This window comes from Amblyomma maculatum, chromosome 6 (genome assembly GCF_055883805.1).
Source record: "Amblyomma maculatum isolate TAMU_Amacu chromosome 6, ASM5588380v1, whole genome shotgun sequence".
Classification (NCBI taxonomy): domain Eukaryota; kingdom Metazoa; phylum Arthropoda; class Arachnida; order Ixodida; family Ixodidae; genus Amblyomma; species Amblyomma maculatum.
In genome coordinates, this window is record NC_139349.1 from 39,468,750 (window position 1) to 39,492,646 (window position 23,897).

Sequence of the window (23,897 nt, forward strand, 5' to 3'; positions counted from 1 at the left end):
TCCGAAGCATACGTGCATGGAATACATATATGATAACTATAAGAAGTACGTGGAATCGAGCAGCCCATATGTAAGTGGACGCGGGGACTTTTGATTATCTTTGCTATAAACCAGCCGGCCGGCATGTTCGGCTGTTTAAGAACCAAACCAAGCGCAAGAACGCAAGGAATTAAGGCGGAGTCGCGATTTACTTAGCCGCACCACAGTCATGGCATGAAAATGATTAGTCCGGCTGGAGCCCATGGCACCACAGCGCCTGCAATCTAATTTTGATTTCGTTTTTGTACGTCTTGTATAACCTAGCTTGGCGCTTTAGGTTTTACAGAGCAGAAGTTATCACCTTGGCTTTGAGTGCATGCTGGTGCACTCTAAGAACTGGAACTCTTATTTCAAGAGTCAAACAGCCTAATTACTCCTGCAGATCTCACTTTACTCCTGCCATATGCGAGGAAGAGTGAAATGGCCTTTCAATCTTCCAAGAAAAAATGAGTAAAGTGAACATTCTACTCCTGCAGATTTAGATAGCGTTAAAGGTTGTTTTACTCCTGCGATAAAGAAATTATAACTTTCCGTACCACACATGTTTCGATTGTTGCTCGGGCAGCACAAGTGTCCGAATTGGACATTGAAGCAGGCTTCTTTTTCATTTTTTCCTCCTGTCTGCCTGATACCGCATTAAATAGTAGTAATCAGCTATCAAGGGTAAAGGCTTCCAGGCGTGTCGTCTGCTACTGTTTTCAACTACGAAACTGTCAACTGCTCAAACCAAATTTACCTGAAGAAATGAATAACCTACGTCCATCTAACTTCACAAATGAACTTTATTATTTGAAAATAATTTATGCATTCACAAATACTTGATAGTTATCAAACTCATGCTCCCTCTTCTTTCTTTTTTTTTTTTTTTTTGCGTTGCGCAACTGTTGCTCTCCTTGTTCAGTTCAAGCGCTGCGTTAGCTGTGCGTTGTTTGTTCTTGCGGCCTGTCAGTTACATCGTATTTCGCTTAGAAATCCTTGCTTGACCTCTTAAACTACCCTGTTATATCATTATGAAATGCATCGCAAGCCTCAAGCCTTCGCAGTGTTCACCATTTGCAGCGCGCACACAGGATATGACCTGCAACTTGCTTTCAATGCTCGCTCGCCAACGGCATCAACGGTCTCCGGATAATAATGGAGTCATTCAGGTAAGGTTCGCTTCTATTTTTTTTTTCCGCAACTGCAAGTTTAAAACGCGCAAAAGCGTGTAGACTTCTGTTCATTAGCACATATTTTGAAGCCTCAGTTTTACCAAGCGCTATTTTCTTGTACTGGGAGCAGTGGCATTGTCGCTTGTTCGAACATGGGAGGCGCGTAGGCGCTATTTGTTTTGGCAGTGCTGTAACCGCTAATTTTCTTCCGTAGACACAGAAGTATGTGTTCTTGTGCATACATACTTTAATAACTTCCATTTTTTATCATCACAAATATGCATCGGCAATCACGTTTACGTCCGGTTGGGTGAGGCATTACAATTTTGTTCCTTGCACTTCCAGGTGTACACTGTTTTTGAAAATGTTCTCCTGGAAGACAGCTGCTTGCTCAGGGTGGATGCTTGCTTGGTTGCTAAAGGCGTCCCGTGAACAGCATTAAGCTCGTAAGTGTGTTCTTCCGTCACATGATTCTCAAAAGGCACTACCATGATTAATGGTGATAAATGCTTTATTTGCCTACCTATGCTGTACAAGTGGAGGAACCGCGGCCTTAGGCTAAGCACATGCCCACAAAGTGCGGTCAGCTGTTGCCATGGTCTCCTAGGCTGTTCTGTCTGAGGACGTCATTGCATATTAGGGCACTTCAGATGGGCAAGCAGCTTGAGTATGCGAATGTGTTTGCTTGCACTTTATGTTCTGAAGATTAGTGTCGTGTGTAGCAGCCAATCAAGGAAGTAATCGTGAGTTAATCCGAAGAAAATGAATTGTTCATTTTTCACTTCCTGGCATACTTTTTTTCTTCTGTAGAAAAGTCACTTATAAACAGTACGCATACTTTTTTTTATAGCTGAAGCATGGACATGCTGTTATAAAGCCACTTTGAAACCTCAAAGAAGTAAAGTTGCTATTTAGGTCATGCTCATAAGAAAGAGAAGCTGCTAAGAATGGCTCACGAATTAATTGTCGAGTCATAAAGAATATTCTTTGTTGCTGTGCAAAATAATGCAAAATGTCCTACATCTAAAAAAAAAATCTGGAAACATTTCAGTGACCTGCTGCGTGCTTGCTGAAACACACACACACAAAAAAAAAGAAAATGAGGGTGGGGACCAATGTTGAGTGCACACAGGAAGTTGAGTAGCGGAGGAAGTCATCACCGAGCTCTATGACAGCAGACTTGGCATGGCAAGGAGTCATAGAGCACTGGCACGACAGTGTTGCATCGGCTTCAGCTCTTTCCACGCACTTTTGATGGCCTTCCATAACTCATCAGAATTTGCAGTGTGCAGGACCCTTTTTTGCAGAATGGCTTTTAATGCCTGAAATGTTTTCAGTGACTTTCATATCAGCGACCTTAGGAAGCCAAGCTAGTGTAATGGGCTACAAAGCTTTTCAAGGTGCACTTTCACAATGTGCGCCATGAGGATAGGGAAAGAATGCTGCGGCAGAAAATGCCCATTCTTGTAAGCCATGATTGACAGCTCTTAACCACACGGCCAGAGTAAAGAGCACATAAATGACGAACACAGGTGCTGAACTTCAATTTTATTCTGTAACCACTAATATTCTGCTTATATACCCATAAAGGCACAGACAAGTGGCGATTTTTGACACTTGTGGCAACAAAAACTAATGTGACAAATAAAAACCAAAAAAAGTACCGAAAGGGCAAACCCGAACGAGGAGAGAACGAGAGAGGCAAGTTATCTTTTAAGCCGCCAACACATGGAAAGTGGACTAATAAGTACAAAAAAATTACAAATGTGGAAGGAGAGCAGAAAATGGGTAGCAGAGGTAAAGGTAACAATTAGCACAGCAAAATGCATGAGATGAAGTGCACTAAAACTGAAAAAAAAAGCGTCATGAACAGCGACAATGAAGCCAACAATTGACATTGCCAAATGCAGAACACAAGCAGTACTAAATAGCTAAACCAAAGCAAATGAACGAAACGCGCATGATCAACAAGGGTGAAGTCATTAACATAGCGAAAGGATGAAGATGAGGTGCATAAAACCAAACAAGAAAGATAAAATGTCAAGAAATGAATTCAACAAATGTAGCAAAGCTAAAACCAGGCTAGATTAGAAAAGTCCATAAAGAAAGGCAATCTCTTTTTCCAAAAGTGAAATGGAGGGGGTGCTAACACAATCATCCTTGAGCCTCAAAATCTTGGCAGCTTCGACTATTTCATGTGTCAGCTTTACCAATGTGTTTTTAACACTGTTTTTTTTTTTTTTCAAAGATTGGGTGGCATGGCTTCTTTGAGTCGGTTCCTGCAGTGGACGGGCAGATTCCTGGGGGATTACCTAAGAAGTCATTTTAATGCTCCATTAGCCTTTCATTGATGCATCAAAAAGGCTTGTTTGTCCATGTATACCTTACGGCAAGTGAAAGGCTTAGAGTGAGAGCCTTCTGTACACTGCTCCTAAGGGTTTTCTGTGCTTCTTGGTGCGGCATCTTTTCTTTTTCATTAACGATCCACGAAAGCTGCAATAGTTGCTCAAGGGCAGAAAAGAACGTCAACTCCTGCTTTCTTTTCACTCATCGTAAGGTTGTGGGAAATTTGGTGCATGCAACGAATCACTGCAACCTTTTTGCGTGGCCTGTGCACTTCAGCCAGTGGTTGTGTTTTTGCACTTGGTGTTTTTCAGCACTTTTTCTGCGACAGTGGAGAGGACTTGTAATGGGTACCCTGATTGCGTGAGCCTGCATACCTTTTTCAAGAAGCTTTCTTGCAATTTGTGCTCGCATGACTTGTTCAAGGCGTTGACAAGGGCAGACTGGATGATATTTCTTTTGACCAGCTTTGGAACGAGCGGAGCTGCATGTTAGGAAGGGATTGTTTCCCCTTGGTCCAATCCGCCTTTTGCGCGAGTTTTCTGCGCATGCGCGAAGCCCCAGCGGCGACTGATGAAAACACACTGAGAGGCGTCGACGGCGCTTCTCGTCGCCGCACTCATAGCCAACGCACGGGGGTTGGAGGCGCGGTACGTTCACAGCCTCGGTAAAACGATGCCAACCACCTGTGCGCATGCGCGAAGCCCCAGCGGCGACTGATGAAAACACACTGAGAGGCGTCGACGGCGCTTCTCGTCGCCGCACTCATAGCCAACGCACGGGGGTTGGAGGCGCGGTACGTTCACAGCCTCGGTAAAACGATGCCAACCACCTGTGCCGCTTACGTCTGCCACTCTCGAGGCGTGCCGGGATGCAAGACGCGTTTTGTTAGGTTTCCTTCGGCAAGCCGCGACCTGCAACGGCGTGAAGCTTGGATTAGGGCAACCAAGCGTCAAGACGTGAATGGGCGACCTTGGCAGCCGACTGCGTGCTCTCGACTGTGCGAAAAACACTTCGTTACAGGTATGTATGCATCTAAAGGAAATGTGCATGATGAAAAGTATCTACCGGAGTTTGCACCAAGCCTGTAACCCACCAGTGATAGCCGCAATGAGCATTTGTTCGGCGCGTCTGATGGCGATGTATTTTGTCGTTTGTTGCGAAGGGGCCGGGTAGCGCAGATATCAAAGGTGGTTGTGTGCGCTAGACCGTAATATTTAGCATGTTTTATTGCGACTGCCGCCTGACTAAAAAGAAGAAAAAAAAAAGGTGTTGTGATGCACCGCCGTCAGCGAGCCGAGTGGTTGAGCTGGTCATGAGGCTCGCGAACGGCAGTGCATTAAAACGCCGTATTATTTTTTTCTTGTTAGTGAGGCGGCAGTCACGATAAAACATGCTAAATATTACGGCCTAGCGCACACAGCCGCCTGTGATATCTAAGCTACCTAGCCCTTTCGCACATAAAGATAAGAAGGGACAAAATACATCGCCTTCAGGCCCCGGTGCAACTGAAGCAATCACGCACCGAAGAAATCCTCATTGCAGCTATCACTGGTGCGCTACAGCCTGGGTGAAAACCAGTAGGTACTTTTCATCATGCCTATTTCGCTTAGATGCATACATACCTGTAGTATCTGTGTTTTTGCCGCTCGGAGCATATGACGCACTTGCACGACGCACAGTATTTTTTTTTTTTTAATTAAAGGCTCGCCTTCGTGCACGCCAAAGCATCCGGACTTTGTTCCTTTAATGTACGCAATCAGATGCACTTCGTTAGGGAGCTTGATAATCGTCGTCTTCGTCCAACCGTTCGCAACGGCAAGGAAACCGCCCGGCACAATAAATGAGTCTCCTGGAGGGTTCATGCTCGTTCACTTGCAGAGTGGATCGCTCTGGACGTAAAACAGGGTTGGTTCCTGACCGAGATGCGCATCCGATATGTAGGAGATTCACATATGTGTCACCAAGTTGTTGATTCCGCAGAAATCGCGGCGGAGGCAGAAATGAACGTTGGAGATCCTTTCACAACAGAATGACCATTCTCTGCGCACCGAGAACCTTTTCACCACTGCGACCACATCCGTTCCGACTCCTGAGGCCAGAAACCGGCTACAGCTCTGAATCATCCATTGCCAGAAAAATGCAGCGCGTTTCCTGCAGGTGTGCATTTCGGCCGGGACAATGCCCTTTTCACGGGGTGTGTATATGTGACTCTCTGCCGATCTTCGTGTATGAAATCCTATAGCTGCACGGTTGTAGATGACGCGAGGAGGAAGCGACGCCCATTGCACCATGCCGGCGCCGCGGTGACCGCATTGTGCTCGGTAACTCAAGACACCCCGCGCATATGCGCAGCTCAAAGTCACAGGATACGATTCCACCTAGCTCTGCAGCATCAACAAACCCCTGGCTGCTTTGCCCTTTGAGATCCCTCTCTCTCTCTGCCCCCACGCTCTCCTGTCTGCCGAAAACCTGCACGCGTCGAACACGGCCCGTGCTACACGCTCTTACAATACGAAGATAGTATATGCGTACGTGCGTTATGAGTGGATTGTGAAAACGCTCTACCTTCCCCCATACTGCGTGAACATGATATGCTGCAATCACTGTCACTACTTTCCACTCCGAGGCCAAAAAAGGGGGGAAGCTTTCGCTTTCTGCCAGCGTTGGCGTGGCCATTTCGTATGGTGCGCTCTCGCGTCGTCTGCTACACTGCCGCTCAATGTGTTTCCCGCCCGCTCCCGCATGATGGTGCCACATCCTCGCGCAAAAGGCGGATTGCCCGGCACACATAACTGGGTGTAAAGAAGATTCTTAGTTCCAGGATGTGCATGGAATCATTGTCCGGCATTTCGTGCATAAATTTAAGGGGAGCCAGGGCACTCTTAAGGACACTAAAAATTTCAGGTACTTCATGAAAAAAAAGGCTTCCTTGTCACAGTCGAAAAGAACCAAGAAATCATCCACAAAGCAGAAAATATTTTGAACTTGTTAGTGTTTGAAATGGTTCCTGAGACTTTTGTCATGCATAGCTAAGAGCAGATCACTGATAACGGGGCAATACATGATCCAATGCAGATCGTGTGACTTTGGATAAAGTGTAAACCATTCCATTCTAGAAATGTTGATTTTAGGTACACAGAAAGCATAACCAAGAAACCATCTACAGAGACACCACACTCATTCTGGAAGGATACTGCTCCAGGTTTGTCGATAGCTTCACGAACGCATTTCATGAGGTCCCCCATCTTGAGGTATAGAATAAAATAATTTTAACATCTGTAGAAAAACATGGTAGGCTTTCTTTCTATTCCAGTTCAAAGACCTAATGATTTCATCTGCATTCTTTACCAGAAAGGTATCATCGATAGAAAGCAATTTCTGGTTGCCTTGCAAATACATAGAGACGTCTTTCTGCCAGGTATCCTCCGAAACAATAACGCACAGAGGGCACGAGAGGTATATCTGGCAGAAAGACGTCACTATGTATTTGCATGGCAACCTGAAATTACTTTTTATCGATGATCCCTTTCTGGTAAAGAATGCAGATGTAGTCATTAGGTTTTTGAACGGGAAAAGAAACAAAGCCTATCATGCCTTTTCTATAAATGCAAAAGGCTTGTTTTATTCTATACCTCAAGATGGACCTCATGAAATGCGTTCGCAAAGCTATTGACCAACATGGAACCATATCCTCCCAGAGTGAGTGTGGTGTCTCTGTAGATGGTCTCTTAGAATTGTTTTCTGTGTATCTAAAATAAACATTTGCAGAAAGGAATGATTCACACCTTATCCAAAAGCACGGGATCTGCATCATATCATGTATTACTTACTCCCTTGCTCAGTGATCTGTTCTTAGTTATGCATGACAGTAGTCTCAGGAATCACTTTGAAAACTCACGAATTCAAAAAATTTTCTACTTTGGGGACGACTTCTTAGTTAATTTAGACCGTGACGTAGAAACCTTTTTTCATGAAGTACCTGAAGTTTTGAGTGTCTTTAAGAGTATCCTGGCTCCCCTTGAATTAAAGCAAGAAATGCCAGACAATGATTCCATGTGCTTCTTGGAACTAAGCATCTTCACACCCAGTCACGTGAGCTGGGCATTTGAACCAAGGGGCAACTAGCCCTTCCTATAATATGACTCCGCTCGTTCAAAGCTGGTTAGAAGAAATATCATCCAGTCTGCCCTTGTCAATGCCCTGAACAAGTCATGCGAGCACAAATTACAAGAAAGCTTCTTGAAAAAGGTATGCAGGCTCACGCAATCAGGGTACCCGTTACAAGTCCTTTCCACTGTCTCAGAAAAAGTGCTGAAGCACATAGGCAACACGATAATGTTCCAGGGATTCCTTACATGCACCAAATTTCCCACAACTTTACGACGAGTGAAAAGAAAGCAGGAGTTGACGTTGTTTTCTGCCCTCGAGCAACTATTGCAGCTTTGATGAATCGTTAATGAAGAAGAAAAGCAAAAAAAAAAATAAATAAATAAAAAAGAGGCCGCACTAAGAAGCACAGAAAACCCTTAGCAGCACATGCGGAAGGCGCTCACTCTAATCCTTTCACTTGCCGTAAGCTATACATGGACCAAACTGGCCGATGAAGGCTAATGGAGCATTAAAATGACTTATCAGGTATATCCCCCAGGAATCTGCCCGTCCACTGCAGGAACCGACTTAAAGAAGCCATGCCACCCAATCTTCGAAAAAAAACTGTGTTAAAAACTCATCGTTATAAGCTGACACATGAAATAGTTAAAGCTGCCAAGATTTTCAGGCTCAAGGATGATTGTGTTAGTACCCCCTCCATTTCACTCTTGGAAAAAAAGATTGCCTTTCTTTATGGACTTCTCTAATCTAGCCTGGTTTTAGCTTTATAACATTTGTTGAATTCATTTCTTGACATTTTATCTTTATTGTTTCGTTTTATGCACCTCATCTTCATCCTTTCGCAATGTAATTGTAGACTTCACCCTTGTTGCTCATGAGCATTTCCTTCATTTGCTTTGTTTTAGCTATTTAGTGCTCATCTTCTGCATTTAGCAGTCAATTGTTGGCTTCATCTTTCTTGTCATGCACTTTTTCTTTCAGTTTTAGTGTACTTCATCTCGTGCGTTTTGCTGTGTAATTGTTAGCTTACGTCTGTTACCCATTTTCTGTTACCATTGCATTTTTTTTTTCTGTTATTAGTCCGTTGTTCCACGTGTTGGCGGCTTAAAAAATGATTTGCCTATTTTGTTCTCCTCTTGTTCGGGTTTGCTCTTACGGTACTTCTTTTTGTTTTTATTTGTCACAAGTGTCGAAAATCACCACTAGTCGGTGCCTTTATGGGTATATAAGCAGAGTATCAGTAGTTCCAGAATAAGGTTAAAGTTCAGAGCCTGTGTTCGTCTTTTATGTGTTTACTCTGTCCGTGTGGTTAATTAAGCACTGTCAACCATGAATCAACACCATTAGCCCGACAACTTTTTCTATCCTTGCAAGGTCCTTTTAGCAGGTGAGAAAGGAGCTGGTGGCAATGATTACAAAATAAGCTTGGGAGCTCAGCTGACCATCAATGCAGGGAAGAGGTGAGAGGCTGTCTTTGTGGCAACCTCCCCCCCCCCCCCCCCCCCCCTTCACATGTTTAAGGATTTTTGAGTGCTTGGCCTGAGGCCATTGACATAAAGGGGATCATACCTTAAAATAGCAGTATTTAATGAAAGTTACAGCCTTGGCAGCAAAACAAACATGGTATATAAGAAAGCAAGCCACAGGTCAAAAGACAAAAGTATAATCATTTACTTTTTAGCAACTAGGCAGCACTCTTTTTGTTTCTAGGCCCACCCAGTACAGGCCCACCCAGTGCTGCCTTAAAGTTAGAGCTTTTGTGTAGCCATCCTATCTGAATCCTGCTTTGTCACGCCTTTGCTTAATAAATTTATCTGACACATTAAGGCTCAGGGCAGCCCTTATCTCACCCCCGTTATGAACAGGCTGTCGCTAACAGAGGCAACAATTTGTAAATTCTTTTTGGTTGCTTTTTGGTGAGATAGTGGGAAGCATCTTTGATTTGGTCTTCATCCCGGTAAGTATGTATGATTATGCCCTCTGAACCCTCAGCCACTCCAGTTGCTTTTCTGTAGTGCGCTGTCCAGTGATGTCCCTCTAATTCAGAATCTTTTCGCTTGAGGTATCGCGGCAGCCTTATAGGTCCGTAGCCATGCTGAAGCTCTAAGCAATGCATGTTGATAACTGTCCATTTTACAGATTGAAAAAGCGTTCACATCAGAAAGTGAGAAATGAACGATCCATAAATGGGTGTGTTTGGCCAGTGTTTAAATTGCATTTCTTCAATTGTTTGCTGTATAGGACAGTCTTCAGAACAATAAATATGAGCAAGGCCGTTTGTCTGCTCATGCTGCCTGTTCACCTGAAGTGTGCTAATGTGGAGTAACATCCTTAAAGAACAGTATAGCAGATGTGGGCATGCTATTCAACCCATGTACAACCTCTTGACCAATCACTTTGTGGCTAAGTGCAGTTACTACAGGCCTACTATTACCTTCCATGCTATGTGTGTGTTAATTGTTGCACTCCTTATTTAATCTTAAGAGAATGATCTGTGTAGGTAATTGCATAAAATGGATCACTACCTTATTTTGACAACTGATTTATTGCTATTGCTGCCATGCAGCATGTGACACTGATTGAGTGTATTGTTCTCAAGCACTTCCTTCAGCCAATGTTTGGTTTAATAATTTTGTTGTCATTGTCTTGTGTTAAGTAATGGCAATAATTAGTGAACTGGTTGATCTTGTGCCCTTCCAGCAGGTGTGCTTCTGCTTGGCAGCACATGAGAATCAGTGATTCTTGTTTATAAGTCACTGTATCTGTTCTGTTCCCAAACATGTAATTGTACTCAAGGGGACTCAATCACAGTTCTTCAATGCTGTTTTTTTTTGTAATACACTAGTTGACTTTGCTTTATATTTGATGATATGTATTCTTTCCTTGACTATCATTGTGTATATCAGTGGGCCTCTTAGATTATCCACTGTCCGCAGGTCGCCTGAGTACAGCCCAGCCATTTGTTTACTAGGGTTGCTCTGGCGTTAGTCTTTCTCCAGGTGGACAGTTCCGGGCTACCTGCTGGCTGCTAGACTTGCCAGGATGATTTTATGTTGGCTACTCGCATCCAACTAGCAAACAACGGAGAGGTGATGGGGAGGTGAGGAATGTCTGCGGCTGTTTTTATTGACTAGGACCGCAGAGCTTCGGGTGAAATTATCTTTTGTTTTTAGGGTGTCTTTAATAATGTGCAGGCAGGTGCTCATTTCAGCTGATCTGCAGTGCTCATTTATTACATCTTTAACTGTCGCCGCATACATATTTTGTATGTGTGTGACATTGTCTCCCATCACATAATTTACAAGATCAGATGTTCGTTCCATATTGAGCTTAATGAGTTCGGATTTGCAAATTATATTTCATCTGTCAAGTTCTAGCATCAACTTATTTTACAGCATTGTTCGAGAACCTTCTCGAGCGTGAGAGCAGACCTCAATTCCCTGTGCACTCAGGCATGCACATTCATGCAAGTATATCGTCAGCATGCGATACACGGTCCGAGTGTTCGGTATTTACTTTTGTAGCGCAGTGGAAAGGACATACTTTGGTAATTGCTCAGAAATATTTTAAGATGTAACGCATGCATGCACTATCACGTTTCACTTGATTCATTAAGGTGGTCACGACAGCTAACAACTGAGCATAAACTAGTTATTGCATTTCACTCCTCACACGTTAAATTATAAATCCTCGAAATTTGAGCTCATTCGGTGCAGCAGATAGTTTTAAAAATAATTTTTGTTATTATTGAAATTGGCTTTCTGGTCTGGCAACCATTGGCCGCTGACGTCATGAGATATCATTCCCATGTCGTCTGCTATTCGCGATGTAGTCTATGTAGGCTGCACTTTTGCATTCATGCTTGGATGGTGGTCACAGATTTTTTTTTTTCAGCAAAAATATTTTATTCGCATATTCTCTTTTCCTTGAAAAGCCTTTACTATAATATGCGACTTTAGTGATCCTCGGACTTGTTTTGGGCTTCGTCTAGAGATTGCCGAGGAGGCTGAAATGGACGGGTTCATGCTGTATAATTCAGCATACAGTCAGAAGCATCTTATTCTTACACTATGAGATTTAGCTTGTTTTAGCAACAAGCACTCACGCATATAAAAAGGTACTTGTCCGTTTCTTCCCGCCGTGTACCCGCGCCACGAAAGTGGGGAGGGGTTAGCATTATGTTCCTGATTGCTGAGGTATTGCCGTTGCTCTTTCGGTCCAAAAACTAAGAGTAAGCAAGCATTACCTTGAGGCGAGAGCATACCTTGCAACATTAAAGGAGCAGACAAAACTTTTAAACAAAGCAGTACCTCTTGACGACCTTCCATTGATCAGTTCCGTCGGTGTCGCGGGGCCGAAAACCTCACACTACGGTGATAGGTGCTGGTCGTGCTGGCGTCGTCGCCAGTGTAATGCGAAAAATCATGCGTCGATAAGCTAAAGCTGATAAGCTGACTGACCGTGCCTTATGCTGAAGGAAACATGCCTTATTCTATATTGCTTTTGTGCAGTAGCATCTTCATCAAGCGCTTTCGTCTGAGGGTCGGCCACTGAGTCAATCAACTCCCTCCCCCCTCCCTGCAAAGAAAAAAAAAGTGTCCTTTGATATTGCAGCCTGCATTTCAGACGACGCTCCACCGTGCATAGTCTCCTGTCCGCAGTGATAAGAATGTTTTTAATATGAAAGCGCCTCTACTTTAATAAAACTTTAGCAGCACACCTCTGATTTGAATTCATTATGCAATTGGGGCTGGTACAAAAGCAGCCAATGGTGTGTGCTGTGCCTTCACTGTGGGGAACAACTGCTAGCATGACCAGCGTGGCAGTACGGCCTTGCATGTTGTTTTTCATGCATGATGGCTCACACGGGGAAGATTGGGAAAAAATAAGGCGATAGATAGTGCATGCATTTGGCATTTCTCAAATATTTCTGAGTGCTTCCGAAAACACATTCTTTTTTCACTGTGCAGAAAAATGAAATGAAGACGTGAAAAATTAATGCACTCATGATACTGATGTACTGTCTTTGCCAGAAGTAACCAGGCTGCGTGTTCCGCTTCTCAGTCGGTTAGCAGAGAATTCATAAAACTTCTGATGCTGTAAATTGGTGCAACATAAATGAGAGCTCCTGTCTTCACTTGCCAAAAAGTTATGATCCTCAGGGGATCCATGTTAGCTTCAGAATACAAGCAAGAAGCAAAACATGCAGCCTGGTTACTTTTGGCAAAGATGGTACATGCACTTATTAATGTGCCTTCTCGAGTACGTACTGGGAGCTGCAACCCACGGCAATGCTCGAGAAGGTCCTCAAACAGCAAGTCAAGTAAAATAAGCTGAGTACGAACTTGAGAGATGAAACGTATTTTGCAAATAAATCGATTTAATGAGCATAGTATGATGCAAACATCTGCACTTGTAAATGGTGAGAAGAGATATGTTGCCCCACATACACAAAATAAGTAAGCAATGGCAATGGAAAGACACACAAGATGTCCACCACGACTGGCAGAAATAAGCGCTATCCTTGAGATTGTACGAAATGTCTTGTTCACTAAAGTACCGCACATGCTCACCACTTCCATATAACCTCTGTTGTCTGCTAGCCGCCCAAGCGCAACCCACACTAAATCATCCTTGTGAGAGTGTGGCATTCAGTGGCATATCATCAGAGAAAAAAATGACACCCCCCCCCCCCCCCCCCCCCATACACACAGAAAAATGTAAGAGCTGGCTCCACGCTCGGGCGCCCCTTAGGCTAATAACTTAAGCCCAGTGACAAGGTGGCACGTATGCGGAAACTAACGATAAAAAAGAGTAAGCGTGACAAATGTCTCTTAAATGTAATTTATGTTCATTATTTTACTTGTGTTTGCTGTGTTTTTGGTCATTTATTTTTAATGTGACAGTATTGAAGGCCCCGTTTCCCCAAAATCTTGCATTGTTGGTGGCAACGTCGTGAGCAAAAAAGTCATGAGCAGGGTTCTAGCATTTGGTAATAAGCAGGTGACATTTTTGTGAGTCAGGCATTGATTTTTGGTGTTAGTTTGTGTGGCATCATGAGGCCGCATGAGATGCCGAATTGCCTGGAGCTCCTTACGAATGAAGGGTGAGATGGGCCCTTCCGAGTCGCACTTTTGTGCAATGTTGCTAAAGCTGGTATATATATATCTATGTCAGGTTGTCTTTCAGATAATGTGGTAGCTTATCACTGTATGCTAATGAATGTTTGAGATAAATGGATCAGTGACGAAGCGAATAGCAGTATGCAAGTACGAAAAGGTGGGTCACCTTGTAGAAATGCAGACTGAAGACAGTCAAACTACCACATTATACCCTTAAAGGCAAACTTTAAGTATCCCTCTAGGTCTTAATTTTAATTTATTTATCCGAGGGCTGTTTTTAGCACCTGTTTTCCTTCCGGATTTGGTTTTCATTTATAATTGTGTGAATTTAAGGTAGTCTCATTTCTCGCAAGGGTGGAAGAACGGGCTAGTTGCTGGTTCATATTAGGAAAGGAAAAAATGATTGCACACTCGACAAAGTGCTGTGTTGTCATTTTTTGTTCATGTCTCAAAAATGCGCTGTTATTTTTTCTCAAGCTCTCTGTTCTTACTGAGCTTTTTCATTTCACCTCAGATGCATGACCTACAGTAATGAAGAAGGACATGCCTCTTTGTTTATGTCTTATCACTTAATGTTGTAGTATTATATTTTTTTTCTTATGTCTATAGCCCTGTGTTTTAGATAAAAAGAACGACCGAGGTTGCCCTGCTTTGTTATATTGAACAACAATGCACCATAAAGTCATCCCGCTGTCAAAACATGCATGAACATCGGAGCATATCCTACCTTCCGTTATCACTCTCAAAGAAAGTGACTAGTATGCAGAAACACTAAGGCGGTAGGCATTGCTAGTGAAGTTAACTGCCGCCTGACCACATGCCCACAGGCTACGAGGTCAGCCACTCAGTGTGTATGTGTGTAAGGGCTGATGTGTTAGCAGAATTAGGGTAGCAGCAGCTTCTCTACACTGCCAGGAAATGAACCACTGACAGGGTTTTAATTAGTTTGAATACTTGTCACGCAGTATGCTGTGTTGGTCCAACTGGTCACATTGCAATGCATCACCTTCTTAGTTGGATCTCTGCCTTCTCCACTACTGCAGAGTGTAGGTAGCAGTGTGTTATTAGTCTGTGCAGACGTAATTGAGCGGAAAGGTTGCTTTGTGGTCCAAGCAACAGCGATCCGATATCACCTTTCTTAAAGGTTGTTGGGCTGGTGGAGTGCATTACACAAATATTACATGTATAATGTATGTTCTGCATGCACATGTGCTTGGTAGCATTGCCGCAGTATCTTTGACTATTCAGGATCGATGACAAGAATGCCAGCCTACCTACCACCAGCTGTTGTGAACACCTCAACTGCTTTATTATTGCATTCCTAAAGCAGCACACCCACAACCAATGACTGCATCAGGCGCCTGAATGCTTGGATATCTGACTTTATTTGTATTTAACAGTAAACAAAAAGACAATGTGAAGGTGTATGTATCTATAGATAGCTCTGTTGCTGACTTTCAGTGGTCAGTTTAAAGAATGTGTAAAGGCCAGCACTTTTTCACGTGTTTATGTCCATAAAATTTAGTAAGGGTTACATTTTTCATTCAGAACTGATACTGGTGTCTTTCTAATGCACCGTTAATGTGTGGTAAAAACTGCAGATTCAGTTCTTACAAAATTAATGCAGTCATGTGATTTATTTCCCAGCAGATGGCTGCGGTTTCACCCCCAGGGCACATATATGGCAATTTTGCAGTGATCTTAACTGAAGGTGTAAGGAAATAGCATCATGAAAAGGCAAGCAATTAGCTGAAAGAGCATAAACAAGACCACTGTAAAGGCAAATTGCTTTACGTTGCTAGTGGGGACGCAATAAGTATGCTTATTACGGTTGCCTGTGCATAGTGTCACTTTTCCTAGTAGCCTGAAACAACAGACGGATGCATTGCTACAGACATACAACAGATATCTTTCAGCAGGGTGGCAAGAAGGGAGAGGTAGACTGCAGACTATCTTTGCATAATGCAGTCTAGCACTTTGCCAAGTGTAAATAATACTGAGAAAGGGCAACCCTTTTATGCAATACATTTTCTCAAAAAGCCTAAACGACCTGATCATCCATACCAAGGAAATATAGAGTGCCTTTTACACTCGACTAAGGGCTACATTTATGTATGAGCCACTCCTTGTAAATTTGGAACCTGTTATTTGGAAGGAACCTGTTATTTTGACAGTAGCTCCACCCTCGTTCACAATAAGCATTTGTGATAGCTGAGGCCAATATAGGTGGGCTCTACTTCAGAGCTAGAAAAAAGTAGTAAAACCAGTACCAACAAGTTCCATAAGTACTCACTGGTACCAAGCTGTCGAGGATTTTCTCTTTAGTCTGACATATCAAATACACACACATGTGGCAGCTGTTAAATTAGGTTAAAAAAAAATAAAAACAACAGTAGGCGATAATGCGTAAACAAATTCATCTTCTTCATTGCTGTAGGTAATGCATCTGGGGTGGAATGAAAAAACTCAGTAAGAATAGAGAGCTTGGGAAAAAAATAAACCGCACTCCTAAGACATTGAAAAAGAAAGAGATGACAACACAGCGCTTTGTCCTTGTCTCAAGAGAGTGCTGTTTTTTTTTCCCAGAGATGAACTACCAGCTAGCTCATTTTTCCACCCTTGCAGGAACAGAGACCACCTTAAATCGACGCGGTGCTACAAATGGAAACCAAGTCCGGAAGGAAAGCAGGTGTTAAAAATCTCGGAAAAATAAATTAAACCTAACTTTAAAACCTGCAGGGATACCTAAAGTCTGCCTTTAAGGGTATGCTGCTAGTTGCTTCGTCACTGATCCATTTATTTCAAACATTTATTAACATACAGTGATAAGCTACCACATTATCTGAAAGACAACCTGACATATATATACTTGCTTTAACAATTGTATAAAAGTGCAACTCGGAGGGGCTTGATTGCCATCTCACTCTTCAATCACAAGGAGCTCCTAGCAATTCGGCATCTCATGCGGCCTCATGATGCCACACAAACTAACACCAAAACTCAATGCCTGACCCACAAAAATGTCACCTGCTTATTACCAAATGCTAGAACCCTGCTTATGACTATTTGCTCAAGACATTGTCAACAATAATGCAAGATTTTGGGGAGAATGGGGCCTTCAATACTGTCACATTAAAAATAAATGACCAAAAGCACAGCAAAAACAGGTAAAATAATGAATATAAATTACGTTTGAGACATTTGTCACACTTACTCTTCTTTTTTATTTTAGTTTCTGCATACGTGCTGCCTTTTGAGTGCACTTAAGTTATCTCATTAGCCTACGGGGCGCCCGAGCGTGGAGCCAGCTCTTGCATTTTTCTGTGTGTAGGGGGGAGGGGGGCTACTTTTGGTTGCTCCAGAATGCGTTCATTTTTTCTCGACGATATGCTGCTGGATGCCAGACTTTCACAAGGATGATTTAGTGCGGGCTGCGCTTGGGTAGCTAGCAGACAACAGAGGTGATATGGAAGTGGTGAGCATGTGCGGTACTTCATTGAACACGACATATCGTACAATCTCAAGGATAGTGCTTATTTCTGCCACTCGTGATGGACATCATGTGTGTCTTTCCATTGCCATTGTTTACTTATTTTGTGTATGTGGGGCAACATATCTCTTCTCACCATTTAAAAGTGCAGATGTTTGCGTCATACTATGCGCATTAAGCCGATTGATTTGTAAAATGCATTTCATCTCAAGTTCATACTCGGTTTACTTTACATGGCTTGCTATTTGAGGGCTTTCTCGGGCATTAGCGCGGATTGCAGCTCCCTGTGCTTAGTCAGGAAGGCACATTAATTCGTACATGTACAGGGACCTTCAAAATATGTGCGAACACGGCGAAGCGTGCCCGCGCTCCGTGAGCGTCAGCGCATCCGGCGCGGTCGCGCATCGAAACAATGTGGATGCGAACGCTTCGAATATGTGCGAATATGCGAATATGTGTGAACGCTTCGCCGTGTTCGCACATATTTTGAAGGACCCTGTACATCAGTATCATGAGTGCACTCATTTTTCACATCTTCATTTCATTTTTCTGCGAAGTGGAAAAAGGACGTGTTTTGGAAAACATTCAAATATGTGAGAAATGACCAATGCATGCACTATCTATCACTTTATTCGTTCCCAATCTTCCGCGTCATGCATCATGCATGGACACCAACATGCAAGGAGTGTCACGTTGGTCATGCTAGCGGTTTCTCCACAGTGACGGCACAGCACACACCATTGGCTGCTTTTGTACCAGCCCCAATTGCATAAAGAATTCAAACCTGCGGTGTGCAGCTTAATTTTTATTTATGGTAGAGGCGCTTGCATATTAAAAACATTCTTATCGACGTTATGCATGGATGACGGCATGCAACAGACACACTGTCGTGTCAGCTCTACCACATAGTGTCCTCTTTTCCCCTGATAGATTCCTAAGACTGCACTGCATTCCCATCCAGCAATGGAGCCAAAGTTCGAGCGTCACCGATGCTGGCATCGACAAATCCCATTGATGCTCTCTCTCTCATGCTCCCTGTTTCCGCACTCCTTTATGTTGAGTTTTGAGAAACTAAAATCAGCTTTAAACCTGTGCCCTTTTAGCCATTTAAAGCTGTGTCTAGCTGGGTCAAAGCTATTGCATGACCTTTCAATTTTTTTTTATCATATGTTTTTGGACTCCTAAAATCGTGACTCCCATTTGAGAAACATTGCTTTTTGATGGCTGAAGTGAAACATGATAGTGCATGCATGTGGTACATCTCAAATATATCTGAGCTATTACCAGAGCATGTCCTCATTTCCACTGCATTGAAAAATAAAATACCATGCACCCAGATTGTGTTTCACACACTGGCGATATGCTTGCATGAATGCGCATGCCTGAGCATGTACTGAGGGCTATGATCCGATGTCACACTCGAGAAGGTCATTAAATGATACCATAAAATAAGCTGAGGCTATGCACTTGACAGATGAAAGATATATAGAGAATCCGAGTTCAGTGAGTTCATTATGAAATAGAAATCTGCAATTGTCAGTTGCCTGGTGGGAAAGAGTGCCGCATGCATATTATACGTATATAAGCAGCGACAGCTGACAAAGAAAAAGATACCATAGGTGGGCACCATGGATCAGCTAAGAGCACCTATGATGCCCTCGGATAAAAGAAATGTCGCATGATACTCCTGTCCTTCTAGTCAGTTTAAAAATAGTGCATAAATTTCTCACTTCTATATCACCTCTCCATTGTCTGCTAGTTGGAGGGCTGCAGCGAGCATAAAATAATCCTGCCATGTCTGGCTGCCAGTAGGTACAAACAAGACAAATATGAATAAAAATTGAAAACGTTGCTTATGCTTTCTCTAGTTTCGCTGGCTGCTAGCTTCCCTATGTAATTTGTCATTTGATAGATTTCATTACTACAAAAGCAGCGTCACTTCAAAATTTACATTGTCATGGTCTTGCCTGAGTGGCAGTATTAACTTAAAATTGTATAGACACCATAATAATGCCACAGCATTCATGGCTTTATTCTGGATATAGTCTGATATAGGCATTTTGAGCAAAAATCATGGGCATATCTCTAGCATGTGGTGGTTGGCTAGTGACATGGCTGGACACTGCTCAGTGGTTGTGCATGTCACGAGTCTACATGACACGGCTAAAGGCCCGTTCACACTTGCGACTAGCAGCGGTCGCGTGACCGTTTTGGTCGAAAAGCGACAGTCGCAAATGGTCGCATCGGTCGAAAAGCGACTGCCGCGGGCCGATCGGGCACTGCTCGAATTTTCAGTCGCGCGACTACTAGTCGCAAACCATTTCACCAATCAGCGAGGTCCCGGAGTACTTGATCGAGCACCTTCTCAATGCAATTAAAGAATACCCCTACCTTTTCAACAAACGGCACCCGGAATTCAAAGGCAGGGAGATAGGATATGGCCTGGGAGGAGATTGGAAAGATATTTGGACTATCTGGTAAATACCATGAACTTTTAAGAAATGGATTTTTCACGCAGGTGCAACATTTTATATTGACACCACGGTGATTGACATTGTCTATTCGTCGTCGGCGTTTTCCTGGAAACACGAGAGCGCGGCATGCGTACCGGCTCGCCTGAAAAAGCTGAAGTGTCTGGCAGGCGGCAGCTACCGACGTTCACTGTCATCGCCCAGCAGCTCTCCTACTCCCAACTCGTTCGGAACGAGAACAGAACGAGAAGGCGACTGTCGCAAGTGTGAACATTGGTAGTGGCGAGCTCCTCTCCTCTGGTCGCGCGACTGGTAGTCGCAAGTGTGAATAGACCTTAAGTTGGCAGATAGGAATTCTGGCTTTAACCAAGCCATTAAATGTGCCCGAGTGACCTAGGGGTAGCATGTCTTTGTCTGGATCCAAGGTTCTTTGGATCCAGTCAACCAGGCATCCCCAGGTGACTCAGGTAGGTTCAGATCTCTTGGTTAAAGCAGGTCTCTATCTTTATGTGGTCTAACATAATGTGATGGCTTACAACTGCGTTAATGAGTATGCACAACATAATAGAATAAATTGTGGGGTTACTCAGTTACCCTGTAGTGAAGTGTCTGTACATGAATGAGAATCCACACGGAAGCCCCAATGTGCTCCATCATACACTTAAGGTAGAGTTTAAAGGACCCCCGATTTTTTTGCGTGTTGTCTTTGTAACAGTGTGCATGACTATACATGGATTACCACATAGTATTTGTTTATGGCTGCTAAATAATACAATCTCTCCCATCATCTGTTTCAATTTCAATGCCATAGCAATGGCTGTGTCAGAAATCAGTATAGGTCATGGAAGGCATGAAAAACAAGAAACTGCAATATCTGCTTCATGATTTTATTCACTATATCGCTGAAGCTAGCCTGGTTCAGGAGCAGTCATCACACCGAACGTGCCTTTATGACCTTCTTGATATTTGACACATAAGCCTTCTTCTCCTGGATTCTAAATATAACTAAACTCAAGGATTCATTCAAGTTATTAACACGAAAGCGTTACTTCGCTATGTTCACAGATTTCTGTCCGTAGACCGCACCCGCAAAATCGTGTCCGCAGCAGTTGCGAGTAATTAAGAAACGTGAGAGGTTAATGAGTGGTGTCAATCGATAGAGGCTGACATAATGTTGCTGCCGAAAAATAGGCCAGTAAGATAGTTAGGTAATTAATTACAGGCAAAAAATGTAAAAGTTCTCTGCAGCAGTTGTGAGTAATTGAGAAGTGGTAGAGGTTAATGAGTCCAATTGATAGAGGGTGACGTAGTGTTGTGTGCAAAATAATAATTAGGCCAATAAGGTAATTAGGTAATTAATTAGAGGCAAAACATGCAAAATCATGTCCGTAGCAGTTGTGAGTGATTGAGAAATCGTAGAGGTTAATGAGTGGTGTTAATTGATAGAGGGTGATGTAATGTGTGCAAAGAATTAGGCCATTAAGGTAATTAGGTAATTAATAAGAGGCAAAAAATGAAACAGTAAAGGCAAAAATGGTCTCATTAGCTAATGGCTTGGTGCCACATTTGAATGTATCATATACTAAAATAATTAAACCAGTGAATTAAGGTGACTTCAAGTATGTGACATTACACAACCTGAAGTCGAGCTAAAAAAGGACATATGAAGGGATTAGCATGCAATTTCAAAGTACCAAAGACTAAAGTAGTTAAGGCAGTCAATTAGAGTGGCGTCAAAGGTGTGACGTCACACAACTGGAAATAGAGCTGAAAAAGGGCATAGGAAGGGATTGTGCAATTTGAAAGTACCAAAGACTAAAATGAATAAACAAGAAGTGGATAATGTGAGCTAGAGGCTGTGACGTCGCACTACCAACCGGAAGTCTAGCTGAAGAAGGGCATAGGAAGGGATTGGTGCACAATTTGAAAGTACCAAAGAAAATGGGTAAACAATAAGTGAATTAAGCAACCAACAGCAGATTCCGTGCTTTTGCATTACTCCAATTCAGATTCTGCAGCGCTGTTTTTAGTTGTAGATGGATGCCACTCTGCAGAAGCGGCCTCAGTAAACTCCAGAGGGAGTGGAGGTTCGCCAGTACAGCTGCATGTGTTCTACATCCAAAGCCAATTCTCGAGCAACAAACGGTCCAGTGCCGGCCAGGCTTGTGTTTAGCCTCTGAGGGACTAGCATAGTGGTATTCCCACTTGAGGTATAGCAAATTGGCAGTCAGAATAAACGAAGTATGTGGATTTCTAGATCACTAGCTTTGTTTAATGATTTGGAATGAAAAGTCTACACTTGGTCATGATGTGCCACTGCTAGGGCATACCTAGGTGGCGACCCCAGGCGTTCACACCAAGTTTTGTTTTGTTGCATTAGCTGTAGGTTAAAATGAAAACTTGAGATTAGGAGTATGTTTAGTTGCTTATAATGGTTTGCTTTAACCTCCCTTGCATTGTTTTTATTCTATATGCAGGCACCTGGAAAATGCAAGGATATCTTGAGTGGCTTCACTCGGCTCGGCAAGCTGCGATGTGGTCGAGCGGCAGGATCACTTGGTTAAAACTTTGCTCACAGGATCACTTGGCTTGTAGCAGTGTTCTGGGCATCTAATGCCAATTAGACTGTGGTGTCGAAAACACTGATGGGCCTAGACCTCACAGAGCACATCCCAAATGTATTGCTGGCATGCACAGCGATTGTGAGAAAATAAAAGCTGTCATCAGCGTGCTTTTGCATCCCTATTTATTGAAGCACCGATTTCACATCACAGACTGTTGTGTGCATGGTGCAAGAAGTGTGGAAAAAATTTGTACATTCACCATTGAACAGTGTGTAGTGGAAATACTATGCACCGTTTTGCAGAGGAAGGTATGGCCAAAGTGAGTCCTACAAAACATATGGCTGGAACTGGTTTAAAAAATGGTAGGATATGTAAAACGCCATGAAATTCCATCAGGAGGAGTAAAATAAAACTCTCCTTGAAGGAGTACAGGCACTCCTATCAGTGGAGTCCTTGAACTCCTCCTGGAAGAGTTGTAGGACGCTACTACAGTGTGTAGTTTTACTCCTTTCGGAGGAGTACCTTTACTCTATTCACAGGAGTAGCGCAGTACTCCATCAGTGGAGTCCGATTACTCTATGGCTAGAGAGAGTTCTTTTACTCTGGAAAAAGGAGTCGTATATGGGACAAGCGAAAACTCCTCCAAATGGAGTTCTAGTACTCCTTCTGTTTTTAGAGTGTGGTGATGGTACACATTTATTTGTGATACAAAGGAAATTAAAAGGGAACAATATCAAAGAAAGGAAAGGTCCTAAAGGGTGGGCTCATACTTGTCCTGGAGACCACGCGTCTCAGTTTCACGGAGAACTCTGTCCACAAGCCATTTTTGGCTAAACTTTTGAGAAACCCGCAGATCGGCCTCCCATGCTGTCCTCTGTCGCGACGGAAAGGGCGAGGATCCGCCGAACACTCTTTTGTTGCCTAACTTGTTTTGGTCTGGCTTTATTGCATCGTCTAAATTAGGAATATACTATACTCATGTATATGCTTGAGATGTGTCTTACGTTTGGTGTCATTTTGCAGTGGCCGTATATACCAGTGGCGGATTTCCCATTTCTGCGTTATGGTATGGCGTGAGAGCGGGGTTTAACATCCCAATGCTGCACTTGCACCATGAGGAGCGTCATAGAGAAGGGCAGCGAGTTACTTTCCAAAAAACACTCAGGTGGCATTTTGTGCTGACTTAGCCCAGGACGCGGGCGTTTTTGCATTTAGCCTTCATTGCAATGCTGACTGTGCAGCCACGGTTCAATTCGGCGGCACTGGTATCAGCGACCGAACCCGATAGCTGCTGAGCCACTGAGGCGTGTCGCCGATAAAGACTTTTGTACAACGGCGATGAAGCAGAACGACCGTGTGGTGCATTTATGCACTGGCTCGCTTGACATAGTGACACCTGCTAGTATTGTGCGTAAGATGTATAGTCGTGAGCAAAAGTGGTATACAACACTCAGCCGGTGGTGGAGCTTAAGAAAACTGCATCCCAACGTTATCTTGCAACAGCTATCTAAGATCAAGACAATAGTGGCGGTGTCTCATTTTATCCACGTGCATGTGCCGATGTCGCTGACCCTTACGCTGACGATTTCGATGCAGTTTTCCCG

The 23,897-nt window shown here is 43.3% G+C and overlaps 1 protein-coding gene and 1 long non-coding RNA gene across 4 annotated transcripts in view; both read left to right on the forward strand.

Annotated features, from left to right (window-relative positions):
* Nucleotides 1–23,897, forward strand: part of LOC146185590 (aminopeptidase N-like) — a 106,595-nt gene that overhangs the window by 21,637 nt on the left and 61,061 nt on the right. The window lies entirely within an intron of this gene.
* Nucleotides 901–22,947, forward strand: LOC146185591 (uncharacterized). Of its 3 annotated transcripts, none has more exons than XR_014708005.1 (5): nucleotides 901–1,187; nucleotides 1,536–1,636; nucleotides 10,635–10,746; nucleotides 19,777–20,005; nucleotides 22,207–22,947. It is a non-coding gene; the product is annotated as an uncharacterized LOC146185591 (long non-coding RNA). The 3 variants fall into 3 exon arrangements; XR_014708006.1 differs by lacking the exon at nucleotides 19,777–20,005 and adding an exon at nucleotides 16,394–16,532 and having other exon boundaries at nucleotides 902–1,187; XR_014708004.1 differs by lacking the exon at nucleotides 19,777–20,005 and having other exon boundaries at nucleotides 903–1,187.